This window comes from Vigna unguiculata, chromosome 11, assembly GCF_037176805.1.
Source record: "Vigna unguiculata cultivar grain cowpea cultivar isolate G323 ecotype 2 chromosome 11, ASM3717680v1, whole genome shotgun sequence".
Taxonomy (NCBI): Eukaryota; Viridiplantae; Streptophyta; class Magnoliopsida; order Fabales; family Fabaceae; genus Vigna; species Vigna unguiculata.
In genome coordinates, this window is record NC_140802.1 from 9,211,175 (window position 1) to 9,225,273 (window position 14,099).

The 14,099-nt window shown below is 33.9% G+C and overlaps 1 long non-coding RNA gene across 1 annotated transcript; it reads right to left on the bottom strand.

Moving 5' to 3' along the window:
* Window positions 1-9,864: 9,864 nt before the first annotated feature.
* LOC146880966 (uncharacterized) lies at window positions 9,865-12,131 on the bottom strand. Its single transcript, XR_014986396.1, has 2 exons — window positions 10,200-12,131; window positions 9,865-10,086 (listed from the first exon to the last, which is right to left on the bottom strand). It is a non-coding gene; the product is annotated as an uncharacterized LOC146880966 (long non-coding RNA).
* Window positions 12,132-14,099: the final 1,968 nt, after the last annotated feature.

Consider the following 14,099-nt stretch of genomic DNA (forward strand, 5'->3'; position numbering starts at 1 on the left):
GTAAAAAGATTGATATATGCTGGAGATGGCAAATCGGTGGAAGTGGAAGCTATAGGGCATTTTAGATTATTATTGTGCACCGAGTTTTATTTGAATTTAAAAGACACTTTTGTTGTGCTGTCATTTAAACGAAATTTGGTTTCAGTTTCCTATTTGGACAAATTAGACTATTTGTGTTCATTTGGAAACAATGAATTCAGACTGTCTTTAAATTCAAATATTATTGAAACCAAATCACTTTTGGCTAATGATAATTTGTATATGCTGGATACAGTGACTTCCTACAGTGAATCCTTCAATATAGAATCGTGTGGTACTAAGCGTAAAATTGACGATACCAATTTAAGAGCATTATGGCACAAACATCTAGGTCACATCTTTAAAAATAGAGTTGAACGACTTGTGTCAAATGGGATCTTGAATTCCATTGACTTCACAAACTTTGATGCTTGTGTTGAATACATAAGAGGTAAACAGACCAAGACATCAATATTAAGTGCATATAGAGCTACATACGTCTTAGAATTGATACATACAGACATTTGTGGGCCATTCCCAACACCTTCATGGAATGGTCAACAATATTTTATATCATTCATAGACGATTACTTTAGATATGCATACCTATATCTCATACATGATAAATCTCAATCTTTGGACATGTTCAAATATTTTAAGGTTGAAGTTGAGAATCAACTCAACAAAAGGATCAAGAATGTTAGGTTTGATCGCGATGGTGAATACTATGGAAAATATAATGGATCGGGTGAACAACGTCCAATGCCTTTTGCCAAGTACCTAGAGGAATATGGAATCGTCCCACAATACACCATGCCTGGTTCACCTAGCATGAATGGTGTGGCTGAAAGATGAAATCAAACTCTTTAGGATTTGGTAAGGAGTATGATTTCGTATGAATGAAATAGAAACACAAAAACACAAAATTTTATCTTATTTATTATTATTAGTGCTTCATATATTTATGTTTAAAAATTGAATTTATTATATATATAAGTTTTTCTTCTTCTTTGCTACTACGTGGCCTCACTCTCTCTTATCTTTTTTTTTCATTGGATCCTTTGTTCACCATTGTCTCCTCTCCACTTCTTTTTCTCCCTTTCTTTCATCATCTGTTTTGTTATTTATAGAGGTGAAGTAATCATTGCTTTTAGTTTAAATTAAACTATGTTTTGTGGTATGGTTTCTCATTTAGTTGCTTACATATTATTTTTGAAAGATATTTTGTGTTCTTCTTATCACCACAATAACTCCCCTATGTAGATATACAATTTATATATATATATATATACATATATTTTTATAATTAAAAAAATTATTTTTTTATAATTATTTAACCAATTTTTTATCCTTTGAATATTTATAATTGCCATATTTATATGTTTCAAATTATTATTATAGATATATTGTTATTCCTAATAATAATAATAATAATTTTTTTCCTTTTTAAAAAAATAATATATATATATATATATATATATATATATATTTTGGATGTTATAATTCTCTTCCACTTACAAAAATGTCGTCCTCGAAATTTGTTTTTATTGACTAGAATAAATGAGGATAAATTTCGCTTATTTTTTTTTCTAATTCCCATCTAGTATCTCGAGTAGCTTTATTCCAAATGATCTTCACTAATGAAATTTGTTTGCCTCTTAATTCCTTGACCTTCTTATGCATAATCAGTATAGGTATTGCATCAAATGTAAGGTTGTCCTTTAATTGTACTATACCAGGTCTTATCACATGAGACTGGTCAAAAATATATTTTCTTAATTGAGACACATGAAAGACATTATGAAGGTTGGAAAGGAAAGGGGGTAAACAAATTTGATAAGCAAAAAGGCCTGTTTTTCTAAGAATTTGGTAAGGACCAATGAATTGAGGAGTGAGTTTCTTTGATTTCATCACTCTACCAATTCTAGTGGTTGGTGTTACTTTCAAGAATACATGATCACCTTCTTGAAATTCAAGAGGTCATCTTTTCTTGCCAACATAACTTTCTGCCTACTCTGAGTCATTCTCAATTTTTCCCTAATCATTTTGATTTTCTCAATTGTATGTTGAATCATGTCGGCACCTAATACTAAATTTTCATCGGTCTCAAACCAACACAAAGGTGTTCTACATTTTCTCCCATAAAATGCCTCATAGGGTGCCATACCTAGTCTAGAATGGAAACTATTGTTATAGGTGAACTCAATCAAAGACAGGCATCGACCCCAACTATCAGAATCTTCAAACACAAAAGCTCTTAACAAATCTTCCAAAGATTGGATGGTTCTCTTTGATTGTCCATTAGTTTGGGGATGATATGCTGAGCTGAGATGGATTTTAGTCCCCAAAGTCTGATGTAAATTTCCTCAAAACTTAGAAGTAAATTTAGGATCCCTATAAAATATAATACTTGTTGGAACTCCATGAAATCTCACAATTTCTCTAATGTACAATTTAATCAATTTCTCTAGTGAATACCTGATGTTAATGGGTAAGAAGCGAGTAGACTTTGTTAACCTATCCACGATAACCCATATGGAATCAAATTTTTGAATGGTTTGTGGCATGCCAACTACAAAATCCATTGCTATACTATCCCATTTCCATTAATGTATATTTAAGGATTGTAGCCTTCTTGCTAGCTTTTGGGGTTCTATCTTAGCCTTTTGATAAACTAGACATTTTGCTACATATTGTGCCACTTCTTTTTTCATTTTTGGCCTCCAAAACATTTTTTGAGATCTTGATACATTTTTGTTGTGTCTGGATGCATGCTTAGTTTGCTTTTATGTGCTTCCTCTAGAATCATTTTCTTAATTTTTTCTTTCTTAAATGTCAAAGTTCTTATCCTATCTATGTCAAAATTCTCTCCATCCCTTTGACCTATCAATTTATTTTTCTTTTGAATGAGCTCATCACTTTCTTGTGCCTCATGGATTTTGTTTCTGTAAATTGCAAGTGATCTTAATGGAGTTTAATTGCATTTTATCATGGCTTAGGGTGACCGAAAAATTCATGTCTCTAATTTTTTCTAACAAATTCATTTCATGAATCATTAGTGAAGAGATATGTAAAGATTTTCTGCTTAAAGCATCTGCCACTACATTTGCCTTTCCTGGATGGTAAAGTAATTCAAAATCATAATCTTTCGTAAATTCCATTATCTCCTTTGTCTCATATTTAATTCCTTTTGGTCAAACAAGTATTTGAGACTCTTATGATCACTAAAAACTTCGAACTTACCACCACAAACATAATGTCTCCATATCTTTAGTGCAAAAACAATGACATCTAGTTCTAGATCATGGGTTGGGTAATTTTTCTCACGTGTTCTTAGTTGTCTAGAAGCATATGTCACTACCCTTCTATCTTTCATAAGAACACAACCTAATACCATTTTGGAAGCATTACAAAATATTACAAAGTGTCTGGTGGGATCAGGTAAAGCTAAAATAGGAGAGGTGGTTAATCTTTTCTTGAGTTCCTGAAAACTACTTTCACATTTTTCTGTCCATACAAAAGCTTCACCCTTTTTGGTGAGTTGGGTTAAAGGCATAATTATTTTAGAAAATCCCTCAATGAATTTTATATAATATCCTGCCAAACCGAGAAAACTACGAATCTCAGTCACTGTTTTTGGTGGTTCCCATTGTAAAACTGCTTCTACTTTGGTCGGATCCATTGACACTCCCTTATTAGAAATCACATGTCCTAAGAATTTTACTTCCTCTATCCATAATTCATACCTAGATAATTAAGCATACAATTTATTTTCTTTTAAGATCTGCAAGACAGTTCGAAGGTGCTCCTCATGCTTCTCAAGAGTCTTAGAATAAATAAGAATGTCATCTATAAATACAACTACAAAATGATCTAAAAAGGGATGAAAAATTCTATTCATATGATCCATAAATATTGCAGGAGCATTGGTTACAGTAAAAGATATCACTTGATACTCATAATGACCATATCTAGTTCTAAAAGTAGTTTTTTGTATGTCTTCTACTTTTACTCTTATTTGATGATATCCTGACCTCAAATCTATCTTACAAAGTACAGAGGCTCCTCGCAATTAATACATCAAGTCATCTATTCTAGGAAGAGGGTATTTATTCTTTATAGTAAATTTATTTAATTGACGATAATCTACATACAACCTAAAACTTCCATCATTCTTTTTAACTAGTAAAACTAAGGAAATGTGACACACTAGGATGAATGAACTGTTTTTCAGGTTGGAAATATTACTAATTTCTCAGCACAATTCAAAAGGACTTGATTGAAAGATATCCAGTTCGTACCTAAGATTACATTTAATTGAGATAAAGGTAGACATACTAAATTTACAAGGAATTTTCTATTCTTAATGAATAGTGAACAATCTAAACTAGTTTTTAGAAAAGAGATCGACAAATTAAGGTGTTGAACACAATAATTGGAAACGAATGAATAAGTTGCACCTGAGTCATATAGTACATTTAAATTTTTACCTTTAATAAAGCACATACCTTGAATCAGATAATGGTTTTAGCGGCTTCAAATCCAGTCATGGTGTAAAGTGTTCCTGTTGTGGTAGGTCTTGCCTTGAATGTAGCAAGATTGAAATGTGGCTTCTGATGTTCACACTCAGAGGATAGGTGACCAGGTTTTCCACACTTAAAACATACTAGTCTCATAAGATGACAATCTTTAGCATGATGACTTTGTCTGCATTTAAAGCATATGATATAATTATATACAAGTCCACTAAAATTTCCTGATGCAAATATGATGGATTGGGACCTCCATTGGGGGTGATTATAAGGTTTTCCCTCATTGCTTTTATTTTTATTTGTCTAGGGTCGAAAATATTTTGGTTTGCTATTTTGGTTGTTCTTAAAATCTTCCAAAAATCTACACTTGTGAATGAGCGTAGCAAAATCAAAAATTTCTAGTATCCCTACTGCTTTTCATAATTCAGGCCTAAATCCATTTTCAAATTTTGTACATTTCATCCTTTCTTCTGGGTGATAAAAGAAAGTAGAGTATTTTCCTAATTCTTCAAACTTGGAAGCATATTCCCATACTGTCATACTTCCTTGCCTCAATTGCATGAACTCTATTTCTTTTGCTCTCCTCACATCATTCGGTAAATATTTTTCTAAAAACATTGTTCTAAATACTTCTCAGGTAATAATTATTATCCCTCCTTCAAGTAATCTCTTGATACTATCCCACCAATATTCAGCTTCTCCTATCAACATAAATACAACATAATTCACCCTTTAGTTGTCAACACAATTCATAACTCGAAATATTTTCTCCACATCTTTAATCCATAATTTAGCTTTTTCTGGATCATATCCTCCAGAAAATTGTGGGGCTTTATTTCTCCAAAATTCAGCTAAACCTTGTGATTCAAGGGTCCCTTCATGTCTTTGATTTCTTAATAGAGTTGTAGCCATGTCTCTAATAGCTTGTAGTACTTTAGTCAATTCATTATTCCTCCTATTATTCGCTATCTGGAATTGTATGAGTTAGTAGTTTAAAAAAAATCTTATGATGAACGTATTTCACAGATCTCACATGAAACATTGCTCTAATACCATCTAATGTGACAACCATTTTTTGAACTATTATTTTCTATATTATACTTATAAAATTTTAACACATAATTTTATAGTAACATATAACTACTTAAAATATTCACATATACATATATTTATATAGTTTACAGTATTGTATTCATCTTAAATTTACATCATTTGGTACATATTATATTTTCTATAGTAGAAGAGGAAGGAGTATTATTTATTTATAGTTTCCCTCTTGTATATTAGCCTTTAAACATGTGTAGGAAAAAGATTATGGATAAGATTCACTTGGACTATTGGGGGTAAATAAAAAGTGACCCCAATATGTCCTTCAAGGATAACCAGAGCATTTAGAAAGGTGATGGTTGAATTTTTTGTTCCTTGAAATGTTACCGAATTATTTACCGCATTAGTTTGTCATGCATTTCCCGGAAAGACTACTACTGTAAGATTTTGTTTTTCATACACAATCATAAAATAGGAAAGTGAGACAAGTATCACATAAAAATATAACATATCTTAATAAAATAAAATAAAATGAAAACTCTTTTCAAATCCATAAAACTTGGATCTTTATTTTACTTTATAAAGATTTTGATTAATTTTGTAGTAACTAGTTAGGATAATTAAGTCTCATCATGGCTTAAAGTAACTCAAGAACATCTTATCTTAAGTCCTAACCACTCATTTAAATCCCCAAGGTTATACCTCTAACTACAAAAATCAAATCTTTATTTATCATAAGTTTTATTTTGCTATTAAATTATATGATTGTATAAATAAATAAATAGGATTAATGTATAACTAAAAATAAATATAATAAATAAAGATGACCAATACATGATTGTAGATAAATATAAATAAATAAATGAGAGTAAATATAAATTGAATAAATAGGACCAGTGCACAACTGGAGATGAATATAAATAAATAACAATGGGAACTTAATATAAATTATAATAGAGTTAGGGATACCTCACTTAAAGTAAATATAAAAATAAAAAAAAATTATGAAGAGATAAAAAGATAATAAAAGTAAAAATGATAAATTGATAAATGTCTCCTCCCCTTACCTTAGTTATTGTGGAAGATATACAAAGGTTGTATTAAGACTTTGATGATATATAAATTTTTCTTCTTCTTTGCTACTACGTGCCCTCACTCTCTCTTATCTTCTTCTTTTCTTCACTAGATCCTTTGTTACAAACACAATCAAAAGATCTTTTGCTAAGCTAGAGAAATGTTGCTAAGCCATGCACTTGAGCTTGGACTAATGATAAGAAAGATCAAAAGAACTCAACAGTAGAAAGATAACTCAACACTAAGCTAGACTTTGGGCTAAGAACAAAAGCATGATGATTTAGGACATGAGGATTGTGTGGTTGAGCCTAAAAAACTTAGCTAAGCACCTGCCATACCAAGCTATAAAATAATGCTCCCTCCCTTTGTTGGAATCATCAGATCTATAGAGAATAAGCCTCTCTCCCACTCCTTTCTTCTTGAAATTTATTAGAGATATTGTATAAGGAAAGTAAAGAATGGCTTCTTGTATTGGAAGAAGACCAATCTCCACCTTGAGTGGCTAGAACTCTAAAGATGCAAGGTTGTGTTGTAATTGAATTTCCCCTATGTTAAATTTCCTTTCTAGTTTATCTTCTACTCTCTAGATTATTTGGCTGCAAGTTGTTTTAATAAGTTTTATGATATTCTAATTGGTTTAACCTAAGTTGGAAAACTAGTTTGAATTATGGTCCAAACAAGCTTGCGATACATGTACTAGTGCTAAATCAAGTATCCAGAGGGGATGTTGGGCAGGGAAAGGCTCAAACAGTAATGCATGGTTTTATTCTACCAAGAGTTGAAAGATCACCTTGGGTTTAAATTCCCTAGGTTCTAGATAGCAGGGATGCATCTAGATGTACCTAAGAGAATGCTTCTAGAGCAATAATCTTAAGAAGTTTTAAGTAAATGAAGGGAGATTATAATCTAAATTAGGGAAAGATAAACACAATCAACCTTGTTCTCTAACTTGCCACTGAAATTTTATACGTCCTATGTAAAATCAAAAGCTAAATGTGTAAAAGTTGTGATCCAATTATTGATAAACCTTTGCAAGTCCCTGTGAAGACGACTTTCTACTACTTCAATATAATAGTACACTTGTTGTAAAAAGGATTGTTAACAAAACATAATCAAGTTTTTGACGTCATTGTCGGGGACTTGTTAAAAGGTTAATTAATAATTGAAACAACAAATATGTAAATTGAAATTGTTTAATCCTTTTCTATTGTTATTACGTTTGTTTTGTATGCCAAGGAAAGAAGGACATGTCTTGCTTTTTGATCTAGAGATTGAGAAGAAAACAAGAAGGAATAACAGAAAGAACAAAAGGCATAAGCACATTGCAAAATTACAGCAACAGCAGAAGGAAAATACAACTAATTCAGCCTCAGTTTTTAAATTACCTCGAGCACCATGCAAGAAGGAGTGTAGTAAAGGAGAGTACTAAGAGATTATGCAATGTAGCAAGGACCTAGACATTTTTCTAACATTGTCAAGCCTACAAAGGTCATAGAAATGAAGCCAATAATATTGTGACTAATCTCATCTAACTAATTTGTAGGATTGGATGATGAGGATTCCTATAACCACTTAGACACTTTTTATTAGCTATGTGGAACTATGGGAATCATAGAAGAAAATGAGGAGGCTGCATATCTTAGACTTTTTCCATTCTCCCTAATAGGAAAAGCCAAGACTTGGTTACAATCACAACAAAATCAAAGCTTGAGCAGTTGGGAAGATGTAGAAAGAAAATTCTTGACCATATTGTTTCCTCTTTCGAAGTACTTAAGGACCAAATCTGCTATAGCCACATTCTCTCAAACAAGTGATGAACCACTTTCTAAGGCATGTGAAAGATTCAAATCCTTGGTAAGGAAATGTCTAAATCATAGTTTTGATGAATTGGCCCAAATGAACATGTTTTGTAATGGACTGTGACCACAAGCAAAAATGTTGTTAGATGCAGCAGATGGCTCAATGATGACGAAAAGTGCTAAAGAAGCAATGGAGATCATAGAGTCAATTACTACCAATGACTATCAAGCATACCATGACAAAAGTCCCACAACAAAAAGAGGGATCCTGGAGCTTAACACACAAACTACTATACTGGTGCAAAATAAGCTCATATCCCAACATATGGAGGAGTTAAAAAAACAAATGACAAAAATGCAAATTGGAGCAGCCACAATGCCCTCTTTACAACAACTTCTAAAATGTGATTTTTGCTCAAGAAACCATCCAAATTAGTCATTGTGCAGAAGTTGAACTAGAGGAGTAACTGAATTACCTAAACAATCAAAGAAGGCCAAAACTATTCAGCAACAATTACAATGAAAATATTGGTTGGAAAAATAATTCAAGTCCATATCAAAATTGGAGGACAAACGCATGATCAAATCAGAGGCAAGCCAATCCTCACACTGAGAATTTGACTAAAATTGAGGAAGCGCTAGCTCAATTCTTCCAAGTGTCAACCATAAATCAAAAGAACACTGAAGCATCGATAAAAAATCTAGAACTACAGAATGGAGCTCTGACTAAGCAAATGGCAGAACAATAGGATGGTCAATTTTCAGCAAATACAAAGATAAATCCAAAAGAACATTGCCAATCCATTACAACTAGAAGAGGGACTATTATAGGAAAGGGAATTGGAGAAAACCTGGAAAGAAAAGAAAAAGAAAATAGTAAAGAAAAGATTGAGAGTGAAAAAATGAGGAAGAAAAAGAATTGAGAGCAAAGAAAACGGAAAAAGATATTGTAGTGAATCTGCCATATCCTCATGCTCCAATAAAGAAATATCATGAAAGGCAATTCACTAGATTCTTAGAGATGATTAAGAAGTTACAGATCAACATTTCTTTCACAAAGCTCTAGAACAGATGCCTACCTATGCCAAGTTCATGAAGGATTATTTATCAAAAAGAGAAGAATAATGGAGCAAGAAACAGTGGAATTGGAGGTTGTCTGCAATACTATCATCCAAAGCACTACTAGACTTAGGTGCAAGCATCAACTTGATGCCCTTGAGCATGCTTAAGAAGGTTGGAGATATAGATCTTTAACCCACGTGAATGACCCTACAATTAGTAGACATATTAGTCAAACATCCATGTGGAGTGGTGGAAATATAACATCATGGCCGAATATTACTAGCTTAAAAGAAATATAATAATAATTAATAATTTGACATTTAATAAACTCCTTTTTCCAAAGAGTGAGAAAATTTAAATACTTTATTAAATTCACCGAGTTTCAATATTCCAATTTTCAAGATCATAAGTAAATCACAATAATATCCGAGTTCCAAAACAACCAGAATTAAATTACAAAATTAATAGAACATAGTTTACAATTCAATATCCCCAAAGCTAGCCCTCACTTTAGTGCTACTCGTCGACAACATCACCTGCAATATGATCTGCTCCTGTGTAACAAGTTACACGATCATCGCCAAACACACACATAAAAAGTGAGCTCAAAGAATAAAACATAATAAGCATCACAATATAAACTTGCATTCCAACTTATTAAACTAACCTGACTCCCCTTTTTGGGGTTACCATATATGGAAACTAGTATTCACGACCCCCACCATGTTCATCCAAATTCTACACACTCTGATAATGTCATTGAGATGATACTTACTCCATGAGCCACCATCCGTGATTCCACCTCTACAGGCCACCACCCATAGACCACACACTAGCATTATCCTATTGCGGACCACAATCCGTAACACTGAGTAGAGCTCCCCAATACGAACCACAATTCGTATTCATCACAAGACTACCAACCTCACCGGCCACTCCCCATGAAGCGCAATCAAGTGAAATCAACTCGTACGAGCCACAACTCATGCACTCACATTAGAATTCCAATTACCATCAGGCTAAAACCTAGAATGGCTACGTGTTTAACTCCCCATTACAAGCTACAATTCGTAATTGGGCCCTAAGCAAGTCATCTCCTCAAGTCATTGCCAAAAGTCGTGTAAAACTCTTAGTATCATCAACCTGACGTATACAAGATCAGTACACACTCTACCTGGGTCAAGGGCTTCCAATGCTAACACGAACCTACCCACTCGTGGTCCAACTATATAAACGTCCTCACTCGATGTCCAACTCTACGAACCTCACTACCCGTAGTCCAACACGCATGATCCATCTAGCTACGAACCTCCCCGCTCGCAACACTCTCAAGTGTGAGCACGGAACATATGAACCTCCCCGTTTGTATCCTCACACGAGAGTATCATTAATATGAAACTCCCCGCTCATATTAATCACGCGTTCCATCACCAATCATAAACCTACCCACTCATGATATTGTCAAGCATACCTTGGCCCAGGTCTGACATCTCGAAACACAAAAAATGCAACAAAAAATACCACACTATCGTTTGGCGTTGCCTAAGTGCCGCCAAGCGATACTCTAGTGTAGACGACATGGCGGGCACCCCGTGTTGCCTAAACGTCACCAGGCGATACTCTAGTGCAGACCATATGGCAGGCACCCCTCGCTGCCAGACGCCAATCAATCTAGACCCATTAATTTGGTTGCTATCGCCTGGCGGTTCACTCCTCACAACCAAGTGCTATGCGCTTTAGGGACTTCCTTATTACTCTTATTGCCTAATGTACTTTTGCTGCTAGGCACTATACCAATAACATGTCAATTGTTGGTTTAGCACCCCAAAACAGGTTTTCACACCCCCAAACAATCAAGGTACACATCCGTATTACTTATGTACGTGTCTATACCTTACATCTGCTTTTAAATTACAATTTCACACAACATAACTCCCAATCATATAAGCACATGTATTCATACTTTTAAGCTCATGCCAACACTTGAATGAAACTAATATAAACCATAGACCACACACCACACATGCCAGAATATATATTACCTCTAGTAGCAGCTGCAAAATTCCATATATTCCACTATAAATAACACAACCAATTTAGCATGTCTTCCAATAATGCAATTAACACATCTAAGGTAACAAACACCAATAAAGAAAATAAAGACTCGTACTGTCATATACTTCTTGGAAATTTAAAAGCACCTACTAAACACAACATTTCAATCCCAAACTACTTCACAACTTGGTCTTTTAAAGTTCAACCCCCCCTAACGACTAGCTACACGCCCGCAATAGAAAATTGACTAGAATATATAAAACCGTGGCTGCACCGTGAACGTGAAAAAGCCAATGTGTGTGGCAGCTCATACGGTTCTTGTACAAGCACCAAATTTGCAAAGAAACTCTCGATGACGTTGTTGTCCAGGCCCTCAAGACTCCAAAGTTTTATCGTCATCTCCATGCACTTTGATCCTACATTCACACTAGCCCGAAAAGATGAGCACATAACCAAAACTCAAGGGAATGATCAACCCACGCGTACCATGCAATCAGGAAATAAATGAATAATAGTTCAATTTATGGATGTACAACTTTTCAAAATAAAACGTGATCATTGGGTGTTTACTTCCCCCCTCGGCCCCACACTAAAGAATAGAGTTTTGACTTTTCTTTCCCAAAATCATGGGTTTGATGTGAGAGAAAAACAATTTTGTTACAATTATCTTCGTGTGGTCACATGATAATGCACCAAAAAATTAAAGAAGAGGACAACAATGTTGCATATGGTTTTCGTATGAAGAGAAGAAAAAGAGGTTGCACACAAAAAGTAAACGAGCCAGGTTGTCCAATCAATCCTAATTATTGTCTTAAATATTAATAAACAAAGATTTAAAGGTAGGTTTCATGTCTGCACCACAAACGTACATGACACATTCATGTGCATGCCGTGGGTCCTTCCAAAAGTAGAAAAGTTATCACATTTTAGCATGAAAAAGGTTATAACAAACCGTAGTTGTACCGAAACACGTAAAGGGTCTATGCATTGAACGCAAAAGCTAACACTTTCCATGAAAAGCTAATGAATTTAAACACCAAAAAAAAAAGAAAACATGATAGCTGGTTAGGCCCTGGTGCATTACACCACCACGTTAACAATAGTGAAAGATTTGCATGCATTATATGAATGAAAACCACAAAACGCGACCGACCATCACAAAGCGTGAACTATGTTATGCCCAATACTAGGACGAGTTCATCATAATTTCTTTCCTGATCAAAAACATCACGTAGAACTTAAAACAACAACATATTATGCACGTACTCGTAACCACTTGAGCTAGTATTATTCCTTATCATAACTCTCCCCATTGATTACTATAAATATCCCTTCAGTTGCATTTTTATTAAATAAACATTTATTTATTTATTTAATTTTCACGGGTCTTATAAGAAAACTTATTGATCAAGGTAGATAAATTCTACTTCCCTGTAGATTTTGTAGTAATGGATATTGAAGAAGACATGGATCTGCCTTTGATCTTAGGCAGACCATTCATGAAAATGTCAAAAGTAATCATAGACGTAGATGAAGGAAAACTAAAAGTTAGAGTACAAGATGAAGAAATCAATTTTAATGTCTTTGATGAAGAAGCAATAACATAGTGCATAGCAAAACTAGAAAGAAAAAAAGAAGCTAGTTCAAGATCAACACCAAAGATTGAGCTGAGTCCAGCAAGAGAAGATCAGTTGATCTAGACAGAGTTGAAACAACTACCACCACATCTAAAGTATGTCTTTTTGGAAGATGATAAGCTTGTCATCATAAGCAACAAATTGTCTAAAGAAGAATAAGAGAAATTGATAAAAGTTCTCCAAAAGAATAAGCAAGCCATAAGATGCACAATCTTAGTCTTAAAGTGAGTTAGTCCATCCTACTGCATGCACAAGATCCTGATGGAAGAAACCTACAAGCCAATTGCTCAACTTTAGAGACAACTCAATCCTCCAATGAAAGAAGTAGTGAGAAAAGAAATGGTCAAACATTTAGAAGCAGGGATGATCTATCCCATCTTAGATAGTTCTTGGAAAAGTCCAATACAAGTAGTCCCAAAAAAGGGAGGGATAACAGTTATAAGAAATGAAAAAATGAATTTATTTCTTCTAGGACTGTTATTGGCTGGAGAATGTGCATTGATTATAGGAAGCTTAATCAAACCACAAGGAAGGATCACTTCCCCTTACCCTTTGTGGATCAAATGCTTGAAAGACTAGTAGGAAAAACCTATTATTGCTTCTTAGATGGATACTCTAGCTACAATCGGATAACTATAGATCCAAAGGACCACGAGAAAACATCCTTCACTTGCCCTTTGGAAATTTTGCATATAGGAGAATACCCTTTGTATTATGCAATGCTCCAACCACATTCCAAAGATGTATGATGGCTATTTTCTCATATATGATGTAGAATAGCATTGAGATCTTCATGGATGACTTTTCAGTCTTTGGCCCTTCATTTGAAAAATGTTCGGAGAATTTGGGACTAGTCCTTCAACGGTGTAAGGAAA